The sequence below is a fragment of the Amborella trichopoda genome, chromosome 10 (genome assembly GCF_054954075.1).
Source record: "Amborella trichopoda isolate Santa Cruz 75 chromosome 10, AtrichopodaSantaCruz75HAP2 v2.0, whole genome shotgun sequence".
Taxonomy (NCBI): domain Eukaryota; kingdom Viridiplantae; phylum Streptophyta; class Magnoliopsida; order Amborellales; family Amborellaceae; genus Amborella; species Amborella trichopoda.
In genome coordinates, this window is record NC_142345.1 from 23,730,016 (window position 1) to 23,751,608 (window position 21,593).

A 21,593-nucleotide genomic window follows, 5' to 3' on the forward strand; every position below is an offset into this window, starting at 1 on the left:
TTGTTCAGCATTCTATGTGAAAAAAGCTTCTGAGATAGAAAGAGGGGCACTACGATTGGTTATAAATTATAAGCCACGCAATAAAGCCTTACGATGGATAAGGTATCCCGTCCCCAATAAAAGGGATCTGTTGGATAAACTTGTTAATGCTTGTATCTTTTCTAAATTTGATCTAAAGTCTGGCTATTGGCAGATCCAAATTGCTAAAGGAGATTGGTATAAAACTCCTTTTAATGTTCTTTTCGAACAATATGAATGGAATATTATGCCTTTTGGACTAAAGAATGCCCCTTCAGAATTTCAAAATATTATGAATGATATCTTTAATCCCTATACTAAATTTAGGATTGTTTATATTGATGATGTCCTAGTATTCTCTGAAATCTGGAACAACATTCTAAACATCTAAATATTATTGTCAAAGCAATCAAAGTAGATGGGTTAGTAGTTTCTGCAAAAAAGATTAGCCTTTGTCAAACAAAAATAAGATTTCTAGGGCACAATAATTTCCAAGGAAATAATCACCAATAACACCAAACCAAATAATCAAAAAACAAGCCCAGGAAATAACTTTTTCTCCTGAACCAATACCAATATCTATAAATACAACAGGAGAAAAGAGCAAGTTCATAGAAACCTCTTTCATAACCATTACTGTAATAGAAGACATTCATAAAACCAAGGACCCATATGAAATAGCCGTTATATATTTGAAAAACCATTTGCACCCAAATAATGGAGACAAAAGCCGAGAATGGTATGAAACCATTCTTCTTGAAACCAGATCTGTTACCATAATCCATTTTTATAAGAAAAATACTAATATGATAGCATATTCCAAGTTTTAAATAAGGAAAATAATTTCATACAAAGAATGGGGGACGGACCCCTTGAAACCTAGAAAATTACAAAATGAAGGTTTCAACGAAAATATTATCAATATATTGAAGCATGGCATGAGGTCTTTGCTTTTCAAAATATTAATAATTCCCATACATGGTTCATACAAATATATATATATATATATATATATATATATATATATATATATATATATATGGTGCGGTTTGTATAGAGCCTAGGCTCTAAACAATCAAATTAGAGCCTACTTGCAAATACTGTTGTGAAATCTTTGTGATAGCCTTAAAATATATTTTCATATTTATTTATAAAGTTTAAAATTTAAAAATAGTGTAAATCGACAGATCTATGAAATGAAAATTTTGAAAATTGACAGTCCAAAAATGTGTTATAAAATACACTATTTCCAAAACTTGAAATCCATTTTTTTATTATATCCATGCATCTTAATGTCGAGATGATCAATTTGAAGATATTTTGGCATCAAAATATCCTCTTTTAGTGAAATTGTTTTGATATGCTCACATTTGATTGTTAGATCCTCGACTCTATACAAACTTTTGATCTCTCTCTCTCTCTCTCTCTCTCTCTCTCTCTCTCTCTCTCTCTCTCTCTCTCTCTCTCTCTCTCTCTCTCTCTCTCTCTCTCTCTCTCTCTACATATATATATGCTCAAAAAGTTTATATAGAGTCAAGGTTCTAAATAATCAAATCCACCTCAAAAATTTCACTAGAAGGTATTGTTTTGATGCCCAAATATCCTCAAACTAATCATCTCAACATCAAGATGTATATGCTCAAAAAGTTTATATAAAGCCAAGGTTCTAAACAATCAAATTAGAGCCCACCCCAAAAATTTCACTAGAAGTTATTGTTTTGATGCCCAAATATCCTAAAACTAATCATCTCAACATCAAGATGCATGGACATGAGAAAAAAAATCGATTTCAAGTTTTGGAATTATTGCATCTTGTAACGCATTTTTTTACCATCAATTATCAAGTTTTCATAGATTTGCTCGATCTACATTCTTTTTTAAGCTTTAAACTTTATAATTAGATATGAAAATATATTTTAAGGCTATGACAAAGATTTTTAGTAATGAAATGACATTTCTCGACACTATTTGAAGTTGTGTTTTACTTTGATTGTTTAGAGCCTCGGCTCTATAAAAACCACACCTTATATATATAATTTTCATATTGAAATAGACTCAAAAATATAAAATAGTGCTTAGTTTCATCCCTAGTTCACACCGTTTAATGAGTCTTCGATTTAATGACATTCACGTCACAATATAGTTTTCACATCAGAAAATTCATTGTGCACCTCTCAATAAAATAAATGTTCATCTCAATCCACAAAGGATTTCTTCTTGAAACTTTTTCTATTGAAAACTATACTCAAAATCAAATCATAGCACCATGGTGTAAATCCCATATAGTATTTTTCTTCAAAGAAATAGATAAGTGACATTCACATCACAAAATATATCATACTGCAGAATTTCAGGATGAATATTGTCTAGTGAAATTATGTTTTCTCTCTAGCCTCATGGAGTTCCCTTTCAAATTAATTTTGTTTGAAATTAGACACAAAATGGTAATACCTGAATTTCTCCAAGCCTCATATCACTCTGTTAAGTAGGCTTGATAAATATAGTTATTCGTGTCTCAATGAATAACACATTAAACTGCTGAAAATTCAAGATGACCTCTCTTCAATCCAAAATATGTATTCCTCTCTTCCCATGGATATTTCTCTCTCAAATAAATTTTATTAAAAACTAGACTCAAAATGAAAGTCTAAAAACTTGGTGTACACTTCAAAACATTCTATTAAGAATGAAAATAAAATTATGACTTCTAAGTCATTGAGACAGTTATCATTGCAAAAAGCAGCAGTTGCACACCCTTTAATAAATATTGATCTTATCTTTCAAACCACAAGAGTTTTTTTCATGAAACTATTTTTGTTTGAAATTAGACTCAATTTTATAATTCATTGTCAAATTTCAGCTAAAAATAAAATCATATGATTGGTGGAAAAATATATGAAAACTAATTGATAGTTCTTGGATTTTACAAGGTCAGGACTGATACCCATCATTGATGAGTCCATAACTCTCAATTCCCCCAGGATCTCCACTAATATTTTTTAAGTATATCGTACTCTCCAAAATGCATAATATCATCAAAGAAATACCTCATTATCTTGTTTATATTAGTGCTCCAAAAGCAACAAGAATACCCGATTCTGCAGAGTACCTTGTCGGCATTTAAACGTGCCAATAATTCTTTCAGATGTGTATCACTTGACCACAAAAGTCATTGGCTTTCTTATTTCTCATTATCAACTCACCAAAAAATAGTGAAATAAAATAAATAATGAAGCAAGTAGATCTAGCTCTAATACCAATGAAAATTGACAATGAGATCAAGCACAGTGTATATAAAGTAAAAAATTTCTTATTTTTCTTATTATTACACCAGCAAGACCACTCACAATGTTCAATTACAAATAAATAACTTTTGAAATAAATAAATAAAAGAAAAGAAACACGGTTCTCACTTGCTACCACTATTGAATACAATTCATTAAATCAAAACCTTAACTCATTGCTTTATGGGAAGAAAAGATCACATCACAAATAAAAAATTAAAGAAGTAAAATTACCAGAGATTACCTCAACCAGGCTTAAAGATTTAAAAAAATAAAATTACCGGAGATTACCTCAACCAGGCTTAAAGATTTTAAAAAATAAAATTGCCGGAGATTACCTCAACTAGGCTTAGTACACCCTACACCGAGTCTCCTCCTTCCGATAGTCCTAGGATCTATGATCGATCTCTTGATTCTCAAAACCTTCTCAATGGTATATAGATCTCGATCTAAAACCAACTTAAAGCATCAAATGCCTTAGTCTTGCTCATGCCCCTTTGGCTTGATCTTTAGAGCTATGAATCTCAATCTAGAACCAACGACCTAAGGCTTCAATGCCTTAGTTTTGCTCAAGCCCTTTTGGCTTGATCCTTGGAGAGATGAGAGATAGATCAAAGAGAGAGGGATAGTAGCTAGGGAATCCTCCCCTATGCTACTAAAAAATCAAATCATCATAAGCTAACTTTAGCTTGGGCGTGTCACCTAGAAGCTATTAAAAAATCAAACCACCACAAGCTAACCTTAGCTTAAGCATATCACCTAGAAACAAGAGAGATGACTTGGGTGTGGCCCCTTTGCTAATCAAAATCAAATCACCGCAAACTAACCTTAGCTTGAGCATGTCACCTGGAAACTACCCAAAAATCAAACAACCACAAGTTAACCTTAGCTTGGGCGTGCACCTAGAAACGAGAGAGATGTCTTGGGTGTGCCCCCTTTGCTAGTCAAAAATCAAACCACGACAAGCTAACCCTAGCTTGAGCGTGTCACCTAGAAGCTACCCAAAAATCAAACCACCACAAGCTAACCTTAGCTTAGGCATGTCACCTAAAAACGAGAGAGATAACTTGGGTGTACCCCCTTGGCTTGAGAGAGATTTTGGTTGTGGTGTGCTACCTATAGAGTGTATTTGAGAGAGAGAGAGATATATATATATATATATATATAGAGATAAACCCTTAAAAAGAGGAGAGAATAGATGTCGAGATTTTATGAGGTGGGAGAGCCTCTTTATATAGATTTTCTATGCCTTGGGATTTGCATCAATTCGTAGGGTTACATCTTGATCGTCAATCTAAAGTGACTTGTAGGATGAGAGATTTGAGTCATTCATCTCTTTAATCTACCAGCAAGATTCCAAGAGATGAGCTAAAGCATTATCATCTATTTTCTAGATCTACTCCCACCAAATCTTTAAATAAAGAAAGTATATATCTTACTTTCTATTTTAGTATATCCAATCCTTATTCAACTTTATTAAGTAAGTTGGTTATACCCAAAAGATTAGTCCCTATGGGTGGGGCGTGCCACCCGTTGGTGGCCACACGTGGGCCCCACCCAATCCCACATGTTCTAAATTGGGCTCCCATATTTATGAAGGGCCTCAAATAATTTTAAAAAATATTTTATTATGTATTTAGAATTTTTAAATCTTATATTTCATTTAAAACATTGGAAAATTAATTTCTCTAAATTTATAAATCCAAATGACAAAAATAAAATATCAAAAGATTCACAAAAATTCAAATAAACATTCTAAAAATCATATATCAAAAAATTAATTAAAACTAATTCATTTTGATGGGAATCAGATCCGTTAAATCTAGGAATTTATCAATATACGGGAGCACACCTTCAACTACGGACCACGATCTACCTAGCTTTCTCAAACTGACCCAATAGTTCTCATGACCCATAGTCCACTGCAGGGGTTCATGATTGGACCACCAAAATCAGCTAATAGACTAGGGGATGCAATCCTAGTTTATGGATTTCAGGTTCTCCCCTAGAGACAAAAAAAATTATGGTCCTCTAGACTATGATGCAACCTTGATTCTATGGTGCATATGGGTAATATCTCGCATATGTACATGCTTCACCCTCATTGGCGAACATCAAAATGACTATCTATGTGCATGCCATGTGATGATATAACAATGAGGTCTTAGCCATGTCTCTAAAGGATATTCATCACACATAAGGGCCACACAGTCCCTCTACTCTCATCTGAGCATACTCCGACCTCATCAAGGGCTAACCCACTAAACACTTCTCAGTAGATCCCGATGCCCAAGTATCTTGGGTTTTTCCAAACTCATTTAGCCTAGCACGTCGAGCCTAGTCCAAGTATCAGCAAATAGCATTTACTTAGTATGGTCCACAAGAGAACTACACTCCCACTGAGTTTATATTTTACTATATAAAATGCTTATGCAAGCTCTTATAAAGACCTTTAAGGGCTACATAAACCCAACAGGAATAACCTCCAAGGGGATGTGACATCGGATGGCTGCAGGGTTAGAGCGGTTCTCTTCTCCTCTTTTCTTCATCTCTCATTTGTCTTCTTCTTTAATCTCTACTCTGTAAGGAGGACTGTGCACTAGGTCGATATTGGGGCTCTCAAGTGCTTAAGAAGTTCGTTCTTTTTCGCCTTGCCTTCGGGGTATCAGGCTTAGACCTAGTAGCTTTTTTGAGATAACCGGAATAGATTCCTAAGGAAGGTGACGTTGAAAGGCTGCAGGATCATCGGGTAGTCTTCTCTGTCCTTTTCTTTTTATCTTTCATTTCTCTTATCTCCTTATCTCATCTATTCTCTTTTATCCCCCTCTGAAAACCCAAGTTTAGCCTACCTAAGCCTATCACACACACTCACAAGAAGGGACGAAAACAAAAGAGGCTCTCAATCTCATATTCACAACGATAAAGGTGCATAGACATAACGGTGTCATGTGTTACGAAAAGGGAGCAAACTCCAAACCTTGCTGAGACAACTGGGGGCCTTTCTTGAATGATCTAAGAGGGTCAGTTGAGCCCGGAGACGTCCTCGAACCCACCGAGCAAGGTAGGTGTCTCTCCCTCGCCACCAAAATTTATCTCACTCCGTTGGTATCTATTCGCATGCACGAACGCATACCACGGTTTTTCGAGCGAGCGTCCTCGGGCAAGACCCCAACTTGGTCCCCGAAACGATGAGGACTAGGCCCAACCAATTATATATTTATATTTATGTTATTAATATTATTTATATTGTATATTATATATAATATTTATATTGTATATACTATATAATATTGAAAAAATCTTTCCTTATCCCCTATTTTTTACTTTTGTATTCTTAAAAGCCAAGGGTTGATCTTTTCTATCTTACAACCCCCTAAATTTTTTTTACGATGAATGTTTTACCAAACAAAAACTAAAATGACACCATCAACACTGTTGTTTTCCTTTCACGTTTCTCTCAAAGCACCTCTCTCTCTCTCTCGAAATTCCATTTCTCTCTCTAATACCCAAAGTTTACGAAGTTCCTCTCTACATCGTCTCTCTCTCCTCTCTCTCTCTAAAAAAACCAAATATCAGATCTAAAGCCCTACTGTCATGTTGCAGCGCCAACCCATCGATCTAAAAAACCCACATATCTTTGTATCTCTCTCTACCTCGTGTCTCTCTCTTCCCTCTTCCTTCTTGCACGACCTTCCTCTCTCTTCTTCTCTCACTCATCTTCTTCCTCATTGCTCCCAAAATCAAAAGCATCTTCCTCATTGCTCCCAAAATCAAAAGCAATGGCAAAGTATTGAAGATCAAAAGCGGCTCAAAAACCCCATATTGCCATCAAGAATATGTTCAAAAACCCCAAATGAAGTATGCAATTTATGTTTTTTTTTTTTTTTTTTTTTCAGTATCCTCGTATGTGGTGATTAATAGTAATTTTTGTTTTGATGTTGTTTTGCTCTTTCTCACTGGTTCTATACCCTTGGGATTTTCTTATAATGCCAGGATTTGCGCATGAGGTAAGATTTACCCTTGAATATTTTTAAATCAAGTTCTGAGTTCTCAACTAGTTTTCACGGTTACCATTATTGATCATAAATTTGAATTTTTATTGCTAATTACTTGCTTGGCTAGAAGATTGGACATCATTTTGCTATTTCAACTGCTATCAAAGACACTAGTATTACAACTCATGAAGAAATGGAGAATATGGATATCTTTCATGTGCGTACTTAGAAAAGTGTAAGGATCATTTGTTTTATCGATGGAGGAAATATACAGAGCAGAAAGAAGCGATTGAGAAGTATGAGGGAATCCTTGAGGACTTTGCACCAGGTAGACTTTGTCTTTAGGAACCTTTCACATTTAGATTTACTAATTTTGAGGGAGGAAAGGGTGTGCGTTTTTTTTTTTTTTGTTGGGGGTGCAAGCGCGGGGGGGATGGTTGGTAAAATAGGCTCTTGTGAAACAAAGCATGTGATTGGAAATATGATTCTTCTCTAAATAGGTTATTTGAAGTTTGGCTTCATCAGAGAAGATGACAGCATTGTGTATCGAGAGTGGGCACCAGCAGTGCAGTGAGTTTTCCATTATTTTCATCCAATTCTCTTTAGAGTTTTCCTTTTTATGGATTAAAGCTATTTTCCTCAGTATTCTGTAAATGCAAGTCATGGAGAAGGAAATAACCTGCAAGTTAATCTTTTTTGCTCAGTTTTTTACCAACTATCGGCGGTGGATGATAGTATTAAATTTCTCATGATCCTGCAAACTACAATAATTTCTGAGTCGATACTATTTTCTTTTTTTACTTTTTCCTTTTTTATAAATCCAATGTCATCCTTTGGAAGTAATTGATATCCAAAGTGCATCTAGTCACTGCTGGATGGTGTTGAGATCTCTGGACTTCTCCCAACATTTCAGTCCCTTTGGTTTTAAGTGCTCCAGGAAACTGCTATATCTAGGCCCCATAGATACAAAAGGTCTGCGTTCCACATTTGGTCATCGAGGACATTCTATTTCTTGGATATAGGAGGTGCCAGGAACTGATTTTGTTGGTTACAAATATGAAAGTTTACAAAGAGCTACCATGTCTTTGGAGTTCAAATCAAATAAGGATATTTTTTAAAACAAGATCAATCAAGATGAAAAGCAGGATATGGTTTTTCTAAATATCTTCTAAAAATGTTGTCTATACTTGCATTTAGTGTTTCCTCGTCATCGTCTTGTAATTATCATCAGCATCTATTACTATTTTATACATAAACATAAATTCATTGGAAGGTGTGTACATCAAGTTGCACCCTGTAATGTGCCATTTCTCAAATGTATAAAACCAGCATTCATTGTATCAGTTCATGAGACCATAGATACTCTTTGATTCACACTTCTATGGGGGATGTCCCATAATTCTTGAATGCAGCTATCAATCAAATTATGCAGAATAGTGGTCACATTTGTGAACTATAGCAGTGAGGCAAATGGTCCACTATCACATGGTAATGACTGGTGTCTTTTGTCTGGGTCCCACTTCAATGAAGCCAGGGATTTTGATTTCTAATTCTTAATTTGTTTGATTTTCTATGAAATTGTATGCTTATACTTATTGTTTTGGTCACCATTGCTTAGATAATAATAATGTCATCGGAGGTACCATTTCCAATGTCAAAAAGGTCAAGCTTTTCGTTATAATTCAAGAGGAGAAAGTTATATCTAATGATTGAATTGAAAAGCTAGTTTATGACTAATGTACTGTAGCTATAAGATATGCTACCAAATTAATCATAAGTTTCCAATTATTTTTTGCAATGATACGCCAATGACATTTTTTTTGTTTTTCTGAATAATAGATCATCTTTCTGATGAAATGCACAATTAAGTATTTTTTTTAAAAAAGTAAATTTTCCCTTACTTGAAGATAACTTATATTTTTGTATTTTAATGTAGGAAAGTGTTTGAAGGCATTTTTTAGCACCTTGGGTCCCCGATGAGGAATAAAGAAGAAGTAGGTAAATAAAGCCAAGATTTACAATGGAATTCCCGACAGTCTCAGAATTGCCCCAGAATGGGTGAAAATGTTCTTAAGGACTTCAAAAGGTCACCTGTTAAGTTTCGTCGCAATCCGACATGTCTAAGGAAGTGCAGACAAAGAAACAGCTTCGAAAAAATCAGTCTCTCGCACCTTGAAAGGAACCCTATAACTGGAACCCTATTAATAGAGCATCAGATGGCTATGGGACCACTGCCATTGAATTCGGTAGGGGTCAAATTTTGGCTTAAACAGACGTTCCAGGATAAATTTATGGGCAAAAGACTGAAAAAAGGTAGGCCGCACAATATTCCCATGTGCTCTCCCTACACCAGTCTCCATGGCAAAAGACTGAAAAGGGGTAGGACGCACGCTATTCCCATGTGTCCTCCCAACACTAGTCTCCATTAATGGAGATTGGTTTTCATAATTTCGGGTAGTGATTTTCGAGAGTCATATCTCTTTAGTTCCAAGTCGGATCGTGCTCAAATTCTGCGAGCATGTTCGTCTCGTCAAGACGAGCGTTTTGATATGTGGTATGGCCTGTGACGATGCTCAAGCAAAGAGAAAAGCTAGAGAGAAGGTGACAATTTGCGGCAAAAGTTGTAGGAAATTTAATAGCGACGTGTCACACTCGAGCGGCCATATCACGACACTCGCGTACCCAATCGACGTGAAACTAAGGTCCAGGGCTACGTCTGGTCCGACCTTCGCATGATGAACAGTCAGATTTCATGTGCGAAGCCAGTAAAGTTGTAAATTCTGGCCGCCAAAATTCAGATTCCTGCCAAAACTCTAAAGACTGCAAAATTTTCGTCCGGGCTACGTTTGTTCCAACGTAATCGTGACGGCATGCTCAATGTAATTCAACAAAGAAATCATGAAAAAACATCAAGAAACAAGTGCACTATCGATCGGAAGTTTTCAAGTCGCATGATTCATACAAATTTCGAGTCGCATGATTCATACAAATTTCAATGCAATTCAAGTCGCATGATTCATACAAAAAACATCAAGATTCATACAAAAAACATCAAGATTCATACAAATTTCGAGTCGCATGATCGTGGCTTAAAACGCGATCTATGGTTCGAAGTTGGTACCAAATCGATCGTTATGCCGAGCTCAACGAGAAAGTAATCATCTTTCAGTCAAATGAACGTTAGAGCAACCCTGAATCACCCAAGGAAGATCACACACGTTCTAGGGCAGTAGCAGGGACTGTTTTAGAATTTCGTGAATTGTCGGGCAGGGAGCAAAATCATCATTTTGCCCATATTTTTATATTTTTATTTAATTCAAATAAATTATTATTATCATCAATTAGGTCAGATTTTGGGCATGCACCCATGTTTAGGGCCCAATTCTATAAGTACATGCTAAACTTAATTGTAAAAGGCTTCCTTCATGCTTCGATTTCATGAATAAAATTTGAGAGTTTTACATTGAGATTGTGAACACATCTTGGAGAGAGAGAGAGGAGAGAGAAGAAAACGTTGGGTACCCCTCAATAAAGGTAAGTTTGACTCTCCTCCCTCCTTTCTCCTCTTTCTCTCTCCTTTTTTTTCTCTTCTTTCTCTCTCCTATTCTTTCCTTCTCAAACATGCATGGCTATGAGCATCGTCGTGCACGTTCTTCTCTTTTGTCTCTCTACCTCAAACATGCACAGCGGTAAGCATCGTTGTGTATGTCTCTCTTTTCCCCTTTCCCTCTCTTCTCTGTCTTTTCTTTTCTCTCACTAATCTTTCCTTTCTCTCTTCTCCTTAGTCATGCACGGCAATACCCATCGCCGGGCATGACATTCTCCTTCCTTTCTTGCCTCTTGGAACATCAACTGTGAGCCGGGCCTTAACCCGAGTGGCAGGCCGGGCCTCTATCCAAGTTCCTCGTCCTTCATGTTGTACACGGCGATGCTCATCGCCACACAACATTTCTTCCCCTATTCTCCAACAAAGACATTGAACCGGACCTTTCCTAAGTGGTGGGCCAGGTCGTGTCTGAGTCCCCTCTGACGCTTACGGCAATGCTTATCGCCGCACGTGTCTTTTTTTTCTCTCTCCTCATGACATGGGCGGCGGTACCTATTGTCGTCCATGTTCACTTTCATTCTCTCTCTCCTATCATGGACGGCAAAACTTATCGTCGTCCATGTTCATTCTCATCCTCTCTCTCCTGTCACAGACTGCGGAACCTATCGTTGTCTATGGTTTTCCTTACTCTTTCTCTCTCTTGTCATGGATGGTGGAGCCTATCGTCATCCATGTTTCTTCTCTCCTTTTTTCTTACCCCCTCTCTCCTATTATGGATGGCAGAACCCCATCGTTGTCCATGCTTTTCCTTTCTTCTCTCTCTTCTATCATGGACGGTGGAGCCCCATCAATGTTTTTCTTTATTTTCTCTCCTCTGTCATGGACAGCGGAACCACTTCATCGTCCATGCTTCTTCTCTCTCCTTTATCATGGACGGTGAAACTCCATCGTCGTCCATGCTTCTTCTCTCTTCTCTCTCCTCTATCATGGACGATGGAACTTCATCGCCGTCCATGCTCCTTTTTGTTCTTCTCTCTTTTCTTTCTTCTTTCTTCTTCATTTCTCTCTTCTTTCTTCTTTCTCCCTTATCTCTCTTCTTTCTCTTTTTTCTTTCCTTTTCTCTCTTCTTTCTGTCTTCATCTCTCTTCTTCTATCTCTGTCCTCCTCTCTCTTCTTAGTTCTTCTCTCTTTCTCTCTCCTCCTTCTCTCTCTTCTTCCTTCTTCTTTCTTTCTTTCTTTTCTTATGTCTCTTTCTTTCTTATTTTCCTCTCTTCTTTCTCTCTTCTTCTCTCCTCTTCTCTTTTCCTTCACTCTTTTCTTCGTCCTTTCTTCTCTATCATCTTTCTTTATTCTCTCTCTTCTCTTCTTTTTCCTCTTCGTTCTCTTTCTTTCTTCTCTCTTATCTCACCCTCCTTTCTCTTCTCTTCTCTTCTATCTCTCTTCTTCTATCTCTCTTCTCTCTCTCTCTCTCTTTCTCCCTCTGCTTTTCACTCTTCCTCTCTCTCAATATTCTTCTTCTACTTCCCTTCTCTTCTCTTCTCTTCTCTGTTTTCCATCCTTTTCTTTCTTTCTTTTTTTCTGTTTTCTTCTTCCTCTCTCGTTTGACCAAGGCACATGCTAAGCCTAGCACTATCATGGTAGTCTCGTTGTTGAGCAGTATTGCTGCAATGTCGGTTTAAGTTACCATGCCTGTCTTGCTGCCACGTCATATTTGTCATCTTGCCAGGCTGCTCGGTATTGACTCTGTCGTCGAGTAGGATTGTCGCCATGCCGGTCTAAGTTACTGTATCCATCTTGCTACCATGCTAAGTCAACTACTGTACTAAGCTAGCAATTGTGTCAGTCTAGCTACTTGGTCAAATTTATCTTCCTTTTCTTCTCTTTCCCCATTCTAGTTTTTCCTTCGTTTCTCTCAATCACCCCAAATCTCTATCCTCTTATTCTTTCCCTCTTCCTTTGAATGCACACGCTTGTGTGCATTCGTCCAAAAACAAGTTGGGATCCCTTGGCCAACATGTCTTGTAAAATTAACCATGTGTGTGTGATCGTAGAAACATGAGAGTACAGTTCAAGGGAGGCGATTTTGAACTAGTTGTAGGACTGGGGGGCTTTCCATCATGATCTAAGAGGGCACCCACGTGAGTCAGTCGAGTGAGTCACGGACCAGGTGAGGTGTGTCCCGCCTCACATTAAATTCATTTCTCACCGATTGGTGTTCCTGCCATTGCTCCTTAGCAAGGTTCCTGAGAGAGCAGTCTCAAGTCCCGGGTTTTTTTTTAAACCCGAGGCACCTGTCACCAGATCATCTAGATCAGGGAGCGAGATCGAGACATCTAACCAGAAAGCACAACCTATTGGGATTTCAATAGATGGAGATCCAACCACAACATGGTAAAAATCAATTTGAAGTCTGGACAATCAAGATCCCGGACTACACTGTTGAAAATTCAATAGTGTGATAGATCCAATAGTTGAAAATTTAAATTCTTTTGGTGTGAGTAGAAAAAATAGTGTGATAGAATAAACGGGATGACATTGTTGGCTCTTCAAAATTGTTAACATTTGATGTCATCGTTGTTAGCCCATCACGAAGAAATGGAGCATTGTTATTGGTTACTACACTGTTTAATATTCTAGCACATTTGAATGGACTTTTTAAGGTGGGCCATGTTCCAACATTTCTAAGATTTTATCTAGTGTCTATTAGAACTTGGCCCTTGCTCTAGCTAATATAGTTTGGAACATTAGTCTTCTCATTTACTGATCTTATTTTAGTTTCTCTCATGCTGGTATTGCAAACATGAGGCACTCATGGTTAAGGCTAAACCTCTACAAAGCGGTTTAAGTACTTGAAAAGAAAATTCCAAATGCTAAATGCCTTTGTTTTCTACCACATACCCAACTATGTGTGTGTGTATGAGAGAGAGAGAGAGAGAGAGAGAGAGAGAAATCCACCCAACTATTTGCTATAGTATTATTTGTCTACCACATACCCAACTATTTGTTTTCTACAATGTGTTTACTCAGTTTAGCCATCAATATAACCCTACAAATCCTGCGTCAATTGGATGTTCATAGAGCATTTGAAGATATATAGTCATTTTATACAAATCTTAAATGATATATTTGCAAACTTTTGTGTGTTGGAGCTGTTGAAAAAGAAAAAAAGAGATAGTGTTTCACATTGCCATTGTCAAGTGGAATGGATCAATGGATAAAATGCAATTCTAATGCCAAAACAATATGAAGTCTATAAGGAGAGTACAAAATTGAGATTAATTTGCTCTCCTAAAACAAAAACCAAATTGAGATAAAAATGAAGTCATTGTGTCCAAATGATCACAAGTCCAAATTGTTGAGCCCTATAGCCTCTTTTTCATATATGACATTCTATTGATCTTCTCTTCCTTTGATTTCCTATTGCCAATGGGCTCTACTTGTCTTGTTGTCACCAAGAGTTCTTTATTAGCACAATAACCTGCAAACCGTGAACCCAAATCAGCCACAAAACAACATATAAGTAAGACTAAAAGAAGCATGTGCCTGATGAACCCAAAATCAGCTTAGATGTTGGTAAACTAAAATAAGAATAACAAAACGGGTTACTTTTTTCTTGAACGGCATGGTTAATTTCTCGTATTCTCCTCTATGATGTAACTTTTTTCTTGTGTTCATTAATAAAAACAAAACGGGTAGGGGCTCGTTATCCCCACTGATTTACCCCAAAAAAAAAACTAAAATAAGAATATTGTCTATGTGCACAAAAAAGTTACACATCAAACCAGTATGCCATCTAAACTTCAGTCAGAAGTTGCACCACACTTCAGTAGCAAAAGGCCACTAAAATCAGCAGAAGACGATTGTTGTTTGGTGCTGTTTTTGGGTTCACAACAGCAACATAACAAACAACAACAAAACCAATATTTGGGTGTAATTAATAAAAACAATTGAAATTGAAAAATAATGAAGTAAACTGTTTGTTTTTTTGCAATTGAAAAACAATGAAGTAATTAATGTGTAAAATTACAAAGTACGTTTGCTTTATGTACGACCTACATGCATAATATGAATAACGAGTGCAAAATTCAGCAACAAATTATACTGACCTCTCATGAAAGAGCCGCCCTACATGTAGCTCTATTATGCTGATGCTGGCGACACCTACTGTAGTGAAGAGGCCTCACTTTCACCTCTTGTGACTCAATGTGTTTCTTCTTGGGACACCCAAGAGAACGTTTCGTGCGTGGAGGTAGTATCTATGGCTCATAGGAAGATGAATCTTCTTGCAAATACATATCAAAGCATGAGACTGGTCGTACCGGTGTAGCATAACTTTACTTGTACTTTGCAACTGTAAAGTAGTCATCACAATACTCATATAAATATCTGTTAACCATCTGAAGGGCTTTACATGCATGCTTACATGCCTACCAAGCCCGACACTCACACTTTCGTGTGCTTATATTTATTGTGCTGCTATTATGGTCACCAATTGCTTCGAACTCGTCATTTGAAACCTATATCATACGCAATGAGAGAGAAGTCTTTACAATTGCTGCCAAACTCTTTTCCACATAGGGTGTTAATGTAGTTGTCTAATTTTGAGGCTTCGAAAGGCGCTCTGCCATTAATTGGGTCATTTGCTTCCTAATTTTTTCAAGGCATTGCAATATTGGGAGTTCTCGAGCTTCTAGAATTCAGTTGTTGAAGGATTCTACGACATTGGTTGTAACTTGTCGATACCACTTTCTCCTGAATATTGAAGTAGCCCAGCGCTCTGGAGTTGATGTAGCTACCCATATAATTGCTTCTTGAGAATAGTTTTGAATTTCTGCTATCCTTAAGTTGAACTCCTCTCACCAAAATGAACCCGTGGCACCTTGGAAAGCTGATATAATGGCTTTTTTAACATCATTGTGAATATGTTTCATATCCTTCCTAAGATTTTCTATCATGTGGCGCTCAAAAAAGGCATGAAGGGAATTCTGAAATACATCTGATACATTGTCGATTAGCCCAACGTGTCCATCAGAAATAAATGTGATTGGTCGATCCATTCCAATAGCATTCTTCAAGTTTTCTAGAAACCAAAACCAATTATCAGAATTCTCAACATCAACAATAGAATATGCAAGTGGAAACATCTGATCCTCAGAGTCTATAGATGTACGGCAAGCAATGTACCAAGAAATCGAGCTTTCAAATGTGTTCCATCAATGAAGGTAATTGGATGGTTTCCAAGTAATATGAATGCTCGACGAAATTTATTGTCTGAACCCTTTTTGCATTGCCACATGACTTCCCAAATTTTTCTCTAATAGGCGATCGAGGTATGCTGGGAGCTGATTATAAGCATCTTCTTCGGTACCATGCAACTTAGTCATTGTTATCTCCTTCCCCCCCCATACCTTGAGATATGGAAGCTATATCCCATAATCTCGAGCTATATCTTTTATCATATCTCTGGGCGTGTATCGTGTGATGTCATCCAACTTGCTTTTCATAAGGTTAGCGATAAATTGTTTTGAGGCTCTCTTATGGACATTGATAGTAGCCCCAACACCACATGAATGTTTTTTCCGCCATATTGTAATTTTGAACATCGTCAAATGCCCAACTTTATAAGCATAAATCTCCTAATTGCAATTATCATTCTTACATTTCTCCCTTACTTGATAGTTGTCATTTTTTATGTAAACATACTCAAAGTGATTCGTCATTGCATATTTACAAATTGCATCATGAAATTCAGATATATTGGGGAATTCTTGACCGATATCAGTTAATGAGTTATCCCATGTGCAGAGCAAACGAGGAATAGTATTATGCTCATTGTTGCCTTCCTCAACATTTGAAGAAGAGGGAAGGGCCCACACAAAATAGTTGTCCCTAACATATCGGAAGGAACAATAGGGTGATTAGACAACATCTATAGATTTCCAAAATATGACCAAATTCATATGTTATCCATATCTTCTATATAAAACAAAAGTTCATATAGATCAAATTTATAGGTCAACATACCTTGTGTTACCATTGACCACAGAAACACCAATCATGCGTTCACATCCATCGAAAACATATATTTCTAACTCATTGCAACTTTCATGTGCAAATAACATCCTTTCTACATCACGATCATTAAAAAGGTAACAAGGTGTCTCTTGTTACTCGGGGAAGATGTACTTAAGTGACACTCTAGATGACTCTATGGAGAATTGATTTGCTACATCTTCCTTTATCTCATCCAACTTCATTTGTCGATAAACTGAAAAAGTACATGAATCGCCCCCAACATACTCCATACTACCATCAAAGTTATGGCAAAGTTCGCCTCCATATATACACAACAACATTTTTTCATCCATGTTCACACTATATAAAAGATAATGAGGTTCAACACTACTACTTTAATCTACAGAACACTACTCTAATTTAAGCATCGGTGGTGTTATATAGCTATTCATAGTTAAACACAACATATATTTAAACCCATCATAGGTAATGTATGAAGCAAATCATGAAGCATTGTATGCAATAAAAAAAATTGAAATCTGATCTAATCAAGATGTAAAGTTAAACAGAAGCACTATGAAGTAAATGAATTATTGAAACAAAATAAATAACAGACTAGCCATTACAATGCCCCATGTTCCCAAAACAGTTAAATTAGAGAAAGAAAGAAAAAAAACTCTAAACATTTCAAAAGAACTAGATTTATTAACAGAAAATTTGTCAAATTTGTCTTTAAAAAATAAAGATAAAAAAACAAATAAATGCTTTAAGTGGGATTTTATGCTCTGTATATCTCCTCCATCAATAAAACAGATGATCCTTACACTTTTCTTAGTAGGGGTCCACATGAAAGATATCTATATTCTCTATTTCTTCATGAGTTGTAATACTGGTGTCTTTGATAGCACTTGAAATAGCATAATGATGCCCAATTTTCTAGTCAAGCAAGTAATTAGCCATAAAAATTCAAATTTATGATCAATAATGGTAACCGTGAAAACTAGTTGGGAACTCAGAACTTGATTTAAAAACATTCAAGTGTAAATCTTATGTCACACCCCAAGAATTTACAATACTGTTATTCCTGAGATGTGACAGGCAAAACATATATACATCTATTGATAGGACAAATTTACAGTGGCGAGGTCTTACAAAGTAAATAAAGAAAGCTAGCACAACAACAGTATCTTCAAAGGTTGATCTTGACTAGCACTCAAAATGAATCCGCAGTTATCCTGAAAAATGTTTACCATAGTTTGATGAGTTTGGCTACTCAGTAAGTGATCATCATAATCCCAAAAATAATCAAGTTTGAAAGATATCAATATTTTCCAAAATGAGATCAATTAACAGAACTGCATCAACAGTTTCACTTTCAATAAATACATAATTAAGTATAATCCGAGTAATTGAAATGCTTATAACACTTTTAACGGCAGTATATAATTCAAAGGATTTCACAAAATACCCTACTGACGTCCCAAGTAGGTCACCTATATACCCCATCAGCGTCCTGATGGGTCCACTTAATCCCTATCGGTGTCCCAGATAGGTCCACTTAATCCCTGCAGGTTCACTTATACCTCACCGGCGTATCGGATGAGTCCACTTAATCCCTACCGGCGTCCCATATAGGTCCACTTATACCTCACCGGCGAACCGGATGAGTCCACTTGCATACTTAAATTATTTCTAACTCTCTTTAAACATTCGAAAGCAGCAATATCATGTACTCAACATATCACTGAAATCATTAATATGAATTTCACTTAAACCATTAATAACAGTCACTCTCTATAACATTTCAAAAATAACCAATCAAATATTTTGGGCTCAAATTTAGAAAGGTAGCAGTTTGTAAAAGCATTCTAGCATAATTGCCAATTTAATATATATAGAAAAACTCTTATAGAAATTTAAGAATACAGAATTATCACAATTTATGGGATATCAATCCCCAAATAAACATTTCACAACAATACTATAATCAATTGCAAAAATGTCAATTTTTAAATAATAAGGCAGTCATTTGCATATGAATTTTACAATGCCTAAATATTCAAAACCGTAGAAAGAAATATCACAATTTTACTAAAAGTAGAAATATCACATTTATTTCTAACAATAGACAAGAAAAATAAATAAATTTATTTTTCTAATTTACAGCATTCAAAATTTCTAACATAGATAAAATATCACAATTTTTATTAAAAAGATTATTTTTCAAGATAATGAGGTCGTGTGCGCATAAAATTTATCGTGCCTAAAATTCATGATAATAAGCAGAAATAATTATTTCATTTTATTTTTAAAAAGAATGGATTATTTTTCGAGACAATGAGGTCACTTACACATAAAACTGATAAAATAAAGATCCTAGACGGAAATATCACTATTTATTAAAAATAGACTAATTTTCGGGAAGACGATGTCACTTACCCACAAATATTTGAGAGGGAACTTCGATAAAATTCGGCTAAAGAGAGAGAGATATCTCAAAATTTTCTAGGGTAGGAGTGCTCACCTCCCCTATTTAAATTCTTAGACGTATTATTATAATATTTTATTGCCCTCTACCTCATACCTGAGGTGTCGCGTTAAGCGTCTGCTTTTAACATATGAAAACCACGTCCGCTAAAGGACGTGGCGAGCAGCAGGCAGCAAGAAGCAAAAGCAACAGGCAAAGGCCAAAGCAAAAGTTTAAACCAAAGTAAAAACTTTTGAAAATAGTGATGGTCCTCAAGGACCATCATACTCAAACAGACCATCACCTATTTAAAAGCATCTTTTCTCTTTTTTTTTTTTTTTTTTTGAAATTTTAGGATTGTTACATTCTTCCCCCCTTAAAGAAATTTAGTCCTCTAAATTTGTGTACCTGATTACTGGAAAAGATAGGGGTATTTTTCTCTAATTTCGTCTTCTCGTTCCCAAGTCGACTCTTCTCTTGAATGGTACTGCCATAATACACGGACCAAAGGAATCTCCTTGTTACGCAACACTTGCACCCTTCTATCCAGTATCAAAATTGACTGCTCAATGAAGGATAGGTCCTTCCTGATCGATAAAGGTTCATATTTTAAGATATTGGACGGGTCGGGCTGATATTTTCGTAGTGAAGATACATGAAAGACATTATGGACATTTGCCAATTCGGGTGGTAAGGCAAGTCTATAAGCGACACCTCCGATTCTTTCCAGGATTTCAAATGGTCCGATGTAACGTGGGCTCAACTTTCCTTTCTTGCCGAATCTCATAATACCCTTTATTGGTGAGATTTTTAGGAAAACTCGATCACCTTCTTCAAATTCAAGATTTCTCCTTCGGTTATCGGCATAACTCTTTTGTCGACACTGAGCTGTCTTGAGCCTTTCACGAATTAATGTTATTTTATCTGTGGTTACCTAGACAATTTCGGGCCCCAAAAACTTTCTTTCACCAACCTCGTCCCAACATATAGGTGACCTGCATTTCCTTCCATACAGAGCTTCATATGGTGCCATCTGAATACTGGCTTGGAAGCTATTATTATAAGCAAACTCAATCAGGGGTAAATGGTCATCTCAGCTTCCTGTAAGGTCAATAACACATGCCCTCAGCATATCTTCCAAGGTTTGGATGGTAATCTCCGATTGTCCATCAGTTTGGGGGTGAAAGGCAGTACTAAAGGTGAGTCTCGTCCCCATGGCTGACTGTAGTCTAGCCCAAAATTTAGAAGTAAACCGAGTATCCCTATCCGATACAATACTGACAGGAACTCCATGCAACCGCACTATTTCCTTAATATACAGCTGAGCCAGTCGATCCAAAGTGTACGTCGTGCAAATCGGTAGAAAGTGGGCAGCTTTGGTTAACCAGTCCACAATGACCCAAATGCTATCATGTCCTGAATTTGTTCTAGGCAAGCCAGAGACAAAATCCATAGAGATGTGCTCCCATTTCCATTCTGGCACCGGTAAAAGCTGCAACAACCCAGCGGGCCTTTGATGTTCAGCTTTTACTTGCTGGCATGTTAGACATTTAGACACAAATAGTGCTATCTCTTTTTTCATATTATTCCACCAAAAGGTTTTCTTCAGGTCCTGATACATTTTAATACTTCCGGGATGTATCGTATAACGAGAATGATGTGCTTCTTCTAAGATAGCTTTCTTTACACTCATCATTCGGGACACAAACCCGACTTTTGAATCTTAGCAAATCCTCACTACATATAGAGAATTCATCTCTTTTTCTTTGCTTCACCTCTTCTATAATTGTTATAAGCTGAGGGTCTTTCTTTTGTGCCAATCGAATCTGTTGGATTAATTGGGGTTCCGCCTTAATATTGGCAATCATACTTACCACACCATTAATGGACGGAATTGGATGCCAATCCACTATTTCCTCTAACAATCGCATTTCTTGGATCATTAGATGAGCTAAGACTCCCGTAGATTTTCTACTTAGAGCGTCGGCCACAACGTTAGCTTTTCCTGAATGATAATGGATTGTACAATCATAATCTTTTAAGAAATCCATCCATCTTATCTGTCGCATATTTAAATCCTTCTGAGAGAAAAGGTATTTTAAACTCTTATGATTCGTGCATATTACGAATTGCTCACCATATAGATAATGCCTCAATATTTTCAAAGCGAATACTATTGCAGCTAGCTCCAAATCATGAATTGGATATTTTTTCTCATATTCTTTCAACTGTCTGGATGCATATGCCACTACTTTCCCATATTGCAT

General features: G+C 36.5%; 1 long non-coding RNA gene across 1 annotated transcript; it reads left to right on the forward strand.

Moving 5' to 3' along the window:
* The first annotated feature begins 7,174 nt into the window (after window positions 1-7,174).
* LOC110008101 (uncharacterized) lies at window positions 7,175-10,227 on the forward strand. Its single transcript, XR_002282616.2, has 4 exons — window positions 7,175-7,309; window positions 7,428-7,625; window positions 7,798-7,867; window positions 9,234-10,227. It is a non-coding gene; the product is annotated as an uncharacterized LOC110008101 (long non-coding RNA).
* The last annotated feature ends 11,366 nt before the right edge of the window (window positions 10,228-21,593 follow it).